The sequence below is a fragment of the Triticum urartu genome, chromosome 5, assembly GCF_003073215.2.
Source record: "Triticum urartu cultivar G1812 chromosome 5, Tu2.1, whole genome shotgun sequence".
NCBI classification, from domain to species: Eukaryota; Viridiplantae; Streptophyta; class Magnoliopsida; order Poales; family Poaceae; genus Triticum; species Triticum urartu.
In genome coordinates this window covers 647,336,846-647,347,121 of record NC_053026.1, presented here as the reverse complement: position 1 = coordinate 647,347,121, position 10,276 = coordinate 647,336,846, and the positions used below count along the sequence as shown (strand labels likewise).

Genomic DNA, 10,276 nt, shown 5'->3' with positions numbered 1-10,276 from the left:
TTCCACACGTCCTTCGACGATGCTAGACGCACCATTAAAACAAGGATAGAACTTAAAAGATATTATTCCTACTAAGAGACATCGCTGGATCACTCTCTCTTTCTCTCTCTCCAAAGCAGACTATGGTGTCTAGGTTAGACCATCTCCACCAATTACTGTGAGTTAATTCACCGGAGCAGACTATGGCGTCCCCAACAATTACTGTGAGTTAACTCATCGTAAAAGTGGTTTAAGGGATGCCCATATAACCTAAGGGGAAGTTCACAGGTGAGGTCTTTTCTTAGTTTCCAAAAAAAAATCTCTAAAAGTGATTTTTTGCGGTAACGCAACACCGGCACCGGGTTTCATCAGCGGCCTAGAGAGCAGAAGATGGTGGTCGACGGCAGCGGCCAGCGGTGGTCAGTGATGGCGGCACAGCAGCAGATGCTGCCCAGCGACGCAGTGCATATGGCGACGGCGTGCTGCTGTGGCATTTTATGGGAAGGGTCATCTCTAAAATATTTAGGAAGTTGGGCGGATTACACCAAATTCCTAAAAAAACCCGCGTTTATTTTGGGATCACTTGTGCTTTTATTGTCCAACTTCCCCTAAACCAAAGATTTTACGGATATGAAAACCGTTGGCGATGCTCGTAGGCGAAGACATTGTATTACATTCACCTTCGTGCCAAACTCTGTTCACGTTCAGAGATATGTTTACGCTGATCATAATTGTCAACGGTAGGGGCATTATTCGATTTTGCTGGTCCACGATCTGACAAGCGGGCCCACAGATTGATTTTCTTCGTCCTTGATATAGGTTGACGGGTGCGTCTTGTGGCATATGGTATATGCAGGTACGTACAAGAAAAATTATTAGGAAGGTTGACTGGTGTTGCTTTCTATACTAGAAATGTTCGGGATCTGCCTCCGGACTCCGGTCGTGTCAACACGTCGTCTCATGTATGTATAGTGTGATGCAAGGTTGATACAGGTAGTGCGAGTTGTTCCAGAACCTGCAATAAACATAGACCGCGGAAGCGTGTGCATTGATGTACTACGGTGACTCCCGGAAGAGACGTCGGACAGGGACGCCCTAGGATACACTGCGCGGAGCGGGTCAAGAGGAGACCAGGCAGATTATGATTTTTATCCTGCAGGATTATGGTACGGCTCCAGAGCTAATGCCCGATGCGAAGTTGACTACCTAACAAGAAGAAGCTGCTCGATCGTCTGACAGTCAAAGAGGGTGACCTCTGCCCTTGGATTGCCATTTTTATCAGACGACAATGCCCTTTAATTATGAGATATGCAAGAATATGTCACCATTAGTGCTACATTTTTATTTTATTTTTGCATATGAGAGCTGGATCATTTTCATGCTATATTTCTTGTCATAACGTGTGCTCCCTCTGTAACATTTTATAAGATGTTTTTAGAGTTCATTTTATAAGGTGTTTTTAGAGTCCAGTGTCAAACTCCGTATACTTCCTCCGTTTTTATTTAGTCTGTGTATTAGCTTTGATCAAACTTAATCTTTGTAAATTTTGACAATGTTTATAAACAAAAATATTAACATATACAATAACAAATCAATACCATTAAATTTAATATTGAATCTACTTTCACATCATATAGATATGTTATGGTATATGTTTATATTATTTTTCTATATACTTGGTCAAACTTTATGAAGTTTGACTTCAGTTAAACCTAATATGCAGATCAAATAAACGGAGAGAGTATTAAATACAGAGAAAGTACTATTTATGATCTTTGGACTAAGATATTAGTAGAGTGTAATAAAAGCCAGTTTTCTATCTTCGTGTCTATGCTTCCAAAAAATTACAAAGTTATAAATCAAAATAAAATAAAATGCGTCGGTACAAGAAATGTGGGACCTAAGGCACCTGCCAAATCACGGCATGGGAGGAGCCCTATGGGCCCACATGGGTGCCCCATGCCCCCCACCCCTCCTCCTTGGGCCGCCTCGCTATGGTGGTAGAGATTCACAAAGGTGTAACGCCTCGGCCAAACCCACCGATTCCTGGGTGTTACATCTGGATTTAGACTGGTCCTACAGACCAACACTACTCTTTTCTGTGCATTTTGTCCCCACTAGTGCGCAACTGAGACATTACAAGAAATATGTCAACTAGTGACCTTCTGTCAGTGACCCTGTAAGAATTGGTCATAGATCTATGACCATTTTAGACCAATTGGTCAAAAGCTGTTCGGGGGGCTCCAAACCCTAAACTATAACGACCATTTTGGTCAGAAAGGTCGTAATTTCCTTACACGAAATGGTCATAAAGCAGATAGCACTGGTCTGCTGCCTTACTTCTAGCTGATCATGACTAATATAGATGGTCATAACCTTGTAAATTGTGGTGGGTTGCTATGACTAGGCGCGACCTCATCAGTTTTGCCTATGTGTCATGTCCATGTGGCGGTTTTTGCCCTAGGTTATGAAGCAACCTATATTTCTGCCATTCCCAAAATTCCCAAAACAATCTCATAAATTCTTTGGGTCATATCTTCATCAAATATGTAAAAATCCTTCCTTGCCTAGTTCAAAACTAATTCAACAATATTCATTTTCTTATTCTGTTCACAACAACACTTTATGAAGGAAGTGCTATTTATATATTCTTGATTGCCCTTGGATTTTTTGGGCACTCTTTCCTATCCAAATAATTACCGCATGACAAAATTCAGCTCCATTTGCCTAGCAAATCTTCCTCGGCAAATTTCCAAAGTTTTTGTCCACCTAGAAGCATTGTGAAGGAAGTACCTTTTTTATATATCGAAATGACATGAAATTTTTACAGTTCCTTCATATGCCCAAATTATCACCCTCCTCCAAATTTTAGCTCAGTCAAATCATCTATGTGAGCCCATGTTCAATTTATATTTTATGGCCAAATTGGCATGTTGCAAAGCAAGTGTTATCTAGACCCCTCCTATTACCCTCAAATTTTTTGGGCACTCTTCCATACCAAAATCATTGCCACATGATAATATTCAGCTCAATTTTCCTAGTAAATCTTTCTCAGGAAATTTCCAAAGTTTCTACCTCGAGAGAAGATTTGTGAAGTAAGTACTGGCTAGGCTTACCCAAATGATCTGAAAATTTACCAGCGCATGACCATACCTATGTAACTTACCTACACCAATTTTGAGCTCATTTCATTCATCCAATCTCTCTCACTAGTTTTCCTAAGTTTCTGTCCATAGAAGAGCATTGTGAAGGAAGTACTACTTTGGCATGTCCAAATGGTATCAATTTTCTAAAATGATTTCCTATGCCCAAATAACCATCCTCCACCAAATTTCAGCTCAATCCATTCATTATTTTGAGCCCAGCTTCAACATTCATATTTTTGTCCAGCGTGGTACTTTGCAAAGCAAGTACCACCTAGGATCCTCCTTTTGAGCTAAAAATTTGTGAAGACATTCTCCTTAGTAGATGATCATCCTCAGCCAAAACTCACGCCCATTGGCCATGTGCATTTCCCGTACTACTAATCAAACACTTGGCTGCTAATTCATCTTTGAGCATAGGTCAGTCTCCTCGTGAGATTCTTCTGTTGTAATTGTATTCCTAGCACCTACCTGGGGAGTTCCCAACCCACTAGACATGCCTAGGCCTCCCAGAACGCATGTCAACGCCAAGGTCATGCGGTGACCACACGGCGGGCATGCAAGTTTACGCACTTTGGAGGTGGGGCCCTGGGCCACATCCAAACCTCGACGTATCGCCACCAAACCATGTATTTATGATTAAATAGATACTTATGTAACTAGAAATGATTTTTGGAAAAAATAAAGAGCAAACAATAAGGTAGATGCAGTTCAAAATTGACCCGCTTCCTAATGAATCGGCAGAAATTTGTCTTTTTCACAAGTGGTGGATCAAAACTTTTGACACCAAACCATTTTGTCAATTATGCATTAAATATGGCATAATATTTTATAAAAATGATTTGGTAAAATTTTGCAACAAATATATGGTAGTTCCTTCACAAAAAAACTCATTTTGGGCATTCAAAAAATGGAAAATGAATTTTTCGTGCAAAGAAAAATGAAAACTCCCTTAGGCAACATTGTTTGGAATTCTAAGATGCACCCTTGTGCACAATATGAGATCATTTGAACAAACTATGCCATGAATGTGGCCATAAGTTTGATCATTTGGCTTGAAAGCCCTGAATCTTCACGCATGATACCTCATTTCTGAGAACATTTTTTTTTAAATAATTGCCGTATTACAAGTTTGTTATTTTTTCTAGAAACTTGGTCACATATAATGACACAATGCGAAGGTTTCCCAATTTTTTAATATTTTTTGAATTTTTATGTCCGTTTCGAAATGCGATGAAAACGATGGGTTTGACCGTTCCTAGCTAGTGGTTGAATCTTGGAAAAATTTTGATGTTTCTCTGATTAAATAGATACTTATGTATCTAGAAATGATTTTTAAAAAAAATAAAGAGCAAACTATGAGGTAGCTGCAGTTCAAATTTGACCCGCTTCCTACTGAATCGGCGAGAATTTGTCTTTTTCACCAGAGGTGGATCGACACCTAACCATTTGGTCAATTGTGAATCAAATATGGCCTAGTATTTTAAAAAAATGATTTGGTCCAATTTTACAACAAATATATGGTAGGTCCTTCACAAAAAAGACTCAATTCGGGCACTCGGAAAATGGAAAATGAATTTTCCGTGCAAAGAAAATAAAAAGTCCCTTAGGAAACTTTGTTTGTAATTCCAAGATGCACCCTTGTGCATGATATTAGATCATTTGAACAAACTATGCCATGAATGTGGCCATAAGTTTGATCATTTGACTTGAAAGCCATGAATCTTCACGCATGATAGCTCATTTCTGATAACACTTTTTTAAAATAATTGCCGTATTACAAGTTTATTATTTTTTATGGAAACTTGGTCACATATAATGACACAATGCGAATGTTTTCCATTTTTTGATTTTATTTGAATTTTTTATGCCCGTTTCAAAATGCGGTCAAAAAGGCGGGTTTGACCGTTCCTAACTAGTGGTTGAATCTTGGAAAACTTTTGATGTTTATCTGATTAAAGAGATACTTATGTACCTATAAATGATTTTTGGAAAAAATAAATAGCAAACTATGAGGCAGCTACAGTTCAAATTTGACCCGCTTCCTACTGAATCGGCGGAAATTTGTCTTTTTCACCACAATTGTGAATCAAATATGGCCTAGTATTTTAGAAAAATGATTTGGTCCAATTTTGCAACAAATATATGGCAGGTCCTTCACAAAAAAACTCATTTCGGGCACTCGTAAAATGGAAAATGAATTTTCTGTGCAAAGAAAGTGTAAACTTCCTTAGGAAACATTGTTTGGAATTACAAGATGCACCTTTGTGCACAATGCAAAATCATTTGAACAAATTTTCATTCAAATTTTCCCCCGCTTCCTACTGAATGGGGTGAAATTTGTTTTTTTATAAGAGGTGGATCAAAAGCTTTTGACATGTAACTATTTGGTCAATTTTACATAAAATCTAGTCTAATATTTTTGAAAAATGGAGTTGTGCTATTTTGGAACAAATATTTGGTAGATTCTTCACAAAAAAACTTTTTATGCACTTGAAAAATGGAAAATCATCTTTTTGTGCAAAGAAAATGAAAGCCGTCGAACTATGGCATCGTTTGCCATTCTAAGATGCACACTTATGAAAAAAACGAGATCATTTTGACAAACTATGTCATTGTTATGTTTAAAAAAATTCAAAGTTTTGGGTTCAAAATTTTGAAATTCAAGTGCGAGATAGCCGGCCAATGAGACGCGAGGAACCGCTTTCACGCGGATCACCAAATTGGACGCAATCTGAGCCATCCATCACACATCCATCCAACGGTGGAGCTTCTCCAGAGAATCAAAAACCCTAACCCACCCACCCACCCTCCCCCGACTGAATGGGGTGAAATTTGTTTTTTTATAAGAGGTGGATCAAAAGCTTTTGACATGTAACTATTTGGTCAATTTTACATAAAATCTAGTCTAATATTTTTGAAAAATGGAGTTGTGCTATTTTGGAACAAATATTTGGTAGCTTCTTCACAAAAAAAACTTTTTATGCACTCGAAAAATGGAAAATCATCTTTTTGTGCAAAGAAAATGAAAGCCGTCGAACTATGGCATCGTTTGCCATTCTAAGATGCACACTTATGAAAAAAACGAGATCATTTTGACAAACTATGTCATTGTTATGTTTAAAAAAATTCAAAGTTTTGGGTTCAAAATTTTGAAATTCAAGTGCGAGATAGCCGGCCAATGAGACGTGAGGAACCGCTTTCATGCGGATCACCAAATTGGACGCAATCTGAGCCATCCGTCACACATCCATCCAACGGTGGAGCTTCTCCAAAGAATCAAAAACCCTAACCCACCCACGCACCCTCCCCCCGACCCCCGCCCGCCGCCACCCCCACTCACCCACTCCCCCTCCCCTCGGTCCCCCAGATCCATCCTCTCCTCTCCCGCAACCCCAAACCCGGCCCCGCCGCCGATCTCCACTCCCCCAAACCCAGCCCCAGCCCCGCCGGCGACCTCCGCCTTCCACTCCACCCTCTCCTTCTCTCCACGCCGAAACCCTAGATCGACACCATGGCAACCCCCCTTCCACCCCCACCGTTGACCCACCCTCTCCCTCTACCTCTCCCCTCGATCCCCAGATCCATCCTAGCGCTCGGTCGCGCCGCTCTGTGCTCCATGGCCGGCACCGTATCCTCTCACGCTTGCTCCGCTCCGCTCCTTCCTCCCATCAGTTCGGATCCGGTGCGCGCGTCCCCAACCCCTGATGGCTCTCACGCCGCACCCGCCACTCCAGCTCCGCAGGCCCCCCCCCCCCCCCCCCGCGGTCGCCGCGGCCCACCAGCGTCGTGCGCTCCTCTCACCTCGCCGCACCAGCGCCGTGCGCTCCTCTCGCCCCGCGGTTTCCGGATAGCTCTTCGGCTAGGTGTATCTATTATATAACAACATGGCAATCAGATAATGTCATTCTATCAGTCCACACTCCACAGGCTGACATATATCACTTCCAGTAATCTGATAATTATACTCTGGATGGGATAATGTGCTATAGTGCTACAGTTAGGCAATCTGTGAATTGATAGGGTTGTGATGTTGATGCCACACAAAATTAGTGGGGCATGCACATTGTGTAAGTTAATTTTTCAGAGGGACTATGGAACCACACATCTGAATTCCGAAACCATCACAACTTTGTATGATAATTCAGACCAAAACCAACCTTGGTTCCACTTGCTACCCAGTAACTCAAAGTTGCTCTGGGCTTTTAGTATCGTGGTGAGACTATATGTGCTGCATCAACGCGTTAAATGCATGGCAGCACATTTGAACGTTGTGTCCTATTGTGTTACATTAGTCATAGTTTCGTTACAGATATTTCAGTGCCACTGTTTCCACAATCGTCGCATCTTCTGAAATAGAGTGATTGGTTTGAATTCAAGTGCAGAATATAGGCAAATGGGTGCTAGCTGTACATATTAATTGCCTCCGTTCAGTGTCGATTTCTTCAGTGTACTACTGCTAGTGTCGATTGATGCATTGGTTTGAGTTTGATTTAGTCAGGCAGGTTTAGTAATTCATTTTTTAGATTAATTTGACATGGGTTTGATGAACTATGTAATACTCCCTCTGTCTCAAAATATAAAATGTCTTTTGGTCTAAATATTATCCAGTACTATTGCCTACATGCTTCTAGCGACTGATGCTTTTAATTTTGCTCAGTTTTTATGCTTCAGATCGCTTCCTCCATGACACCCCGATCCGGGCGGCGGCACAGCGATGGCATCGACAATCGAGTGTGCCTAACTCTGCATCTATAACTGGCCTGTCTTCTTTGGACGGTCAGCTGCTTCCTCCCCACATTGAAATCTCGACCCCTTTCTTATTGATGGACTCGTTGACTGATTCGTATGTGCGTGGATGCAGGGTGCAGGTGCTCTACTACGCGCTACTCCGAACGGGTCACCTGGACAGATGTTTTGCTTGTTTTTGAGCTACTGCCACTTTTTTAGCTACTGCCACTTGTTTTTGTCGGTAATCTGAGCACTTGTTAGTTTAGTCAGGTAGGAGATTAGAGTGAAATGATCCTGTAGGAGGTCCTGGACGATGATGTGCAAACAATTATTTTCTCTAGCATTAGTATGTCAAATTTGTCTAAGTTAGTACATGAGGATTCTGCTAGCTGACATACTAATGTTGGTCAATGAGTGATGCTTCATAGCGGACAACTACTGGTTTTAATATGCAAACAACAACAGTGCTAGAGATGCTATGTAATAATTAATGTGTACTTGTTGAAAGTTCTTGCTTATATTAGTGTCTCTTATTTCTTTTCTAATTAATGTCTCTCATTTTTGTTCTAGTTAATGTGTAACTGAGAATGAACATACTTCTCTCTTTTTAGACTGCTAGATTGCACAAGTTGAACGATCTGCTCTAGTTTAAACAAGTTGGGATACATCAATATAATAGGACTTTGTTTGCACTTCACCTAGCTTGTAACCAATATCCTTATTGCTAATTTACCTCAAGTTTATCTAACATGGTTGAAATGAGCGCTGTAAAGTTTCATGTCTAAGATCAATTTTATCCTAAGTCCTAAAGTAATTATTTTGGTGTTACATCATAGTTTGCTGAGAATATTAACTTGAACATTGTATGTATGCCCTGATGCATGTACACACACGGCATCAAATATTGAGCTGCAGCGAAACAACCTGGAGTTAGAGAACATCAAGGATAAGATCAAGGAAGTTCTTGGCTTGTTGGCAACATTGTGAGGTTCATGCATCATTAGGATTGCTTGAGTGATCTCAGTACTGTCATTGTGATGTTCCTAACCTCCCTCTTTTTGCTATCCAGATCATGACCAAGCATGACAAGAAGGGAGGCTCGTCAACCACCTACCAGCACACCTATCATGACCGATGATGAGACGCTGAAGGTGCGCTTCTTGTTTGTACATTCCTTGCTTGGTTGGTGTCATGGAGATATGCACGTGCCATGTGTTGTACGACCTCTTTGTTTTTGTTTCTTGTCATATGTACTTATCTGTTGGCTTGTCCCTGATGTAATACCCACATGGACTATCATATTGGTGGTTGGCTAACGAATTGCATTGAAAATGTACTGTTCTTCATCGCCTAATGCTTTTGGTTGCCGATAACAGGACCTATAGTTAGTAAACCTGTAATTAGCAAGTTATGTTTATGGTCTATCATGCTGAAATACAAAAATGTTTTGTGTCACATGCTTCACAGACTTTGAACTATATACCTAGTTCGGCTGTAGAGAAAAATGCACCTGGTTGTTTAACACATTGAACTATTCAGCCTACCTACTCAAACTACCATCAGTATCCAACAAACGGCTATGGAAATAATTTTTGCCATCAATCCTTTGTTTTAAACAAGTATTAATATTTTGGCATGACAAAAAGTTGCAAATTCTGATGATGGTTTATGTTCCTTCTTTTAGGTTACGAGAGATGATGCTGGAGAGATGCCCTTCCTGTAGGTCTGCACATAAGCGGAAGTTCCTAGGTATGCAAGATTTGATGGTTAAAATGGTTGATGTGATGTGAATGAGTGTATGGAAACTGGTTGTTGTGATGTGAATGACTGTATGTAGTTTCACGTGTTCTGTTCTGTATAGCATATTGTAATAAACTTATTTTAGCTGTTATTTGAAGATTTTCATATGCTTTCTCTCTTCTGTCTATTTGATATATACATATATATTGCTTATTAATAAGCTGTGAAAAATCTGACATTTGGGACCCATCTGTAAACTGGAGCTGGGAAAAAAGCTGGAAATAAAAAATAAATTGACTGCAAAATGTTGTGCGCTAGAAAATAAAAAGGCCAAATTGTAGGCCAGGCCCATGTAGCTAACCAAAATTAACATAAAATACATATATTAAAAGGGCTTGCCTAAACAAATACATGGGCCGAATTACTGGGTCAGACCCATGTAGCTAATAAAAGCACATGAAAAAAATACATTAAAAAGGCCGAATTGTTGGGCTAGGCCCATGTAGAAAATCGAGTTGGACCGGGCTGATTCTTGTGCCACATCAGATTGCCACGTCGGATGCCTACATGGCCTGAGGAGGCTGCTAGTGACCAAAACAAAACAATAGGCATGTTTTGGTCGTAAACGTCTACGACCTTCTCTGTACCTTCTCACAGAGAAGGTCGTTAATTTTAGTTTACGA

General features: G+C 40.4%; 1 long non-coding RNA gene across 1 annotated transcript; it reads left to right on the top strand.

Moving 5' to 3' along the window:
• Positions 1 to 8,760: 8,760 nt before the first annotated feature.
• On the top strand, positions 8,761 to 9,799 carry LOC125506457. Its single transcript, XR_007282665.1, has 3 exons — positions 8,761 to 8,841; positions 8,923 to 9,004; positions 9,538 to 9,799. It is a non-coding gene; the product is annotated as an uncharacterized LOC125506457 (long non-coding RNA).
• The last annotated feature ends 477 nt before the right edge of the window (positions 9,800 to 10,276 follow it).